The sequence below is a fragment of the Macrobrachium rosenbergii genome, chromosome 11 (assembly GCF_040412425.1).
Source record: "Macrobrachium rosenbergii isolate ZJJX-2024 chromosome 11, ASM4041242v1, whole genome shotgun sequence".
Lineage (NCBI taxonomy): Eukaryota > Metazoa > Arthropoda > Malacostraca > Decapoda > Palaemonidae > Macrobrachium > Macrobrachium rosenbergii.
In genome coordinates this window covers 24,514,809-24,517,134 of record NC_089751.1, presented here as the reverse complement: position 1 = coordinate 24,517,134, position 2,326 = coordinate 24,514,809, and the positions used below count along the sequence as shown (strand labels likewise).

Here is a 2,326-nt window from a genome sequence, read left to right as displayed (position 1 = left end):
ATGTACTTGAGTATTGGTAAAATGGAACACCTTTTCTTGGGTACTGTACTGTGGATTATGAACTTGGCCAGTTAATGGGAGCATGGTCATGTCAGATATATTGTGGCTTTGGTTAATGGTGCTGACTTACAGAAAAAAAAGTTAAATTGGTTGTAATACTTATTATACTCTAGTTAAATTGGTTGTAATACTTAATTATACTCTGGTTTTGCCATTCGAGAAAAGTTTCTTGGTGTACTAAGGGAGTTTTGAGACTGTGTGGTTTAGGATTTAAGATGTTTGTTTTAGGATTTAAGAAGAATTTTCCTTTGAAATTGTAATTGTAACAATCGTGAGGCTAAAAAATAAAGAATTCATGTTAACATTTGGGCTAATTTGTAACTTAATATTTTGTAAGGACATGTTCATTATTATATATCAATAATCAAAATCAGGATGAGCTTTAGTTAAATTTTATCCTTGAGGGTGAACTTAATTTTTTTTTCATGACATCAAAATCCTATTAATTTCTAGGAATCTTAAGAGCTAAGTTAATGTTGAGTTTACTTATTCATTAGAGTATACTTGATCTTTCTCATTTTATCTAACAAAACTTTTTTTCTTGGTTACTATATGAAATATTGAGCACAGTGAGTGGGAACTTGCACTGTAAGTTAGTAAATTGAGCAGTTTTTGCATTAATTTTATAGATACTGCTATTCAAAAAGAAATTATTTGGTCTAGTAAGAGAGTTGAACTGCAATAATTGTACTTCCTCCAGTTTGTGACCAAGGAATGTTTTATTTCCTACTTTGAAATAGGAAAAAACACTCTTGGCAACTAGTTTAATAAAAAAAATTAATAGGCTGAATAATGAAGGCTTGTGTTAACAGTTGGGCTGTGTGTATACTTTAGTGTTTTTAGGTCTAAGTGGAATTTTGTACAATAAGCCTAATAATTAAATTAATGATGAGTTTGTTATATTTTATCATCCTGGCCAAGCATTTGAATAGAGCAACATAAAGGTTAGTTATTTATTAATGAACATTATAGTTAATATACACTTGAAAAAAGACCAAGGTTGACAGATGTATTCAAATCCATGAGAACCTGCACTGAAAACCATTTAGTTATTTAAGGCTTTTTTAACTTGCCTTCATCATCCCATAAATTTAATGCAGGTGTCAGTGCCTCAACAAATAGGTGGTGAAAGTGAGAGGATATAGTAAAGGCAGGGACAATAATGGTACAAGATGTTCAAAAGGGCACACACAATTGGCTCTCCATTATCATGCCCACTTCTCTTGGTCCTGCGCATGCGCACACAACAAATTTTGTCATAAGAAAAAGCAGTAAGAAGATGAATTATTGCATTCAGAATTACTGATTGTAGTTGTTACCCATTCTGTAAATATATTCGCCCTATCCATGACTGAAAGAAAAGAAAAAGGTGTGGGGTTTGATGTGCGACGGAAATGTCAGGTTACCTCAGGAGGTCGTCTGCAGCCGTGTATCAGGGAAAGTGAGCTGCCAGTCCGAACTACTATTCAACAAGTAGTAGACTTCCTCATTTTCCTTCGTACAGAGAAATTTCTCACTGTGTCAGCCGTCAAGGGATCATAAGGCTGCTCTAGGTGTAGTTTTATGCTTGAAGGACATAGACCTTTCTTCTTCGTGGGAAATTTCTGTGCTTCTCAAGAATTTTGAGCAGTCCTGTTCCCCGAGAGATCTTAAACCACCAAATTGGGATCTAACACTGGTACTTAGCAGTCTCGCATGTAGTCCATAGGAACCTTTAAAGAGCTTCATCAGAGGAGTTTAACCCTCAAGACAGTTTTCCTTTTAGCCTTCGCTGCTTCAAAGAGAGTCAGTGAACTGCATGGTCTTTCTTTTGATGTTCAACGCATGAGGGCTTGGGGGTCAGTAGCCTTTGAATTTGTCCCGGAACTCATGGATAAGATTCAAAATCCTTATGTTCATGAGGACAGATTCAAGTCTTTTTCCGTCCTTTCACTTGGAGATTTTGTTGGTCATGACCCTGAAGAATGACTTTTATGTCGTGTCAGAAAGAAAGTTAAGTATATCTTAGTTTAACCAGACCACTGAGCTGATTAACAGCTCTCCTAGGGCTGGCCCGAAGGATTACATTTATTTTAACGCGGCTAAGAACCAATTGGTTACCTAGCAACGGGACCTACAGCTTATTGTGGAATCTGAACTACATTATAGCGAGAAATGAATTTCTGTCACCAGAAACAAATTCCTCTTGTTCTTCACTGGCCGGTCGGAGATTCGAACTCGCGACCAACAAAGTGGTAGCTGAGAACGGAACCTGCTCCCCCAGCGA

At 36.5% G+C, this 2,326-nt stretch overlaps 1 protein-coding gene across 4 annotated transcripts in view; it reads left to right on the top strand.

Annotated features, from left to right (window-relative positions):
• The window catches only part of LOC136843249 (piwi-like protein Siwi), a 164,584-nt gene extending 163,629 nt beyond the window's left edge, over positions 1-955 (top strand). For all 4 annotated transcript variants that reach the window (XM_067111364.1, XM_067111362.1, XM_067111363.1 and 1 more), the window contains exon 22: positions 1-955. This exon is cut by the window's left edge and continues 316 nt beyond it. The gene's annotated coding sequence lies outside the window, so the exon portion shown is untranslated.
• Positions 956-2,326: the final 1,371 nt, after the last annotated feature.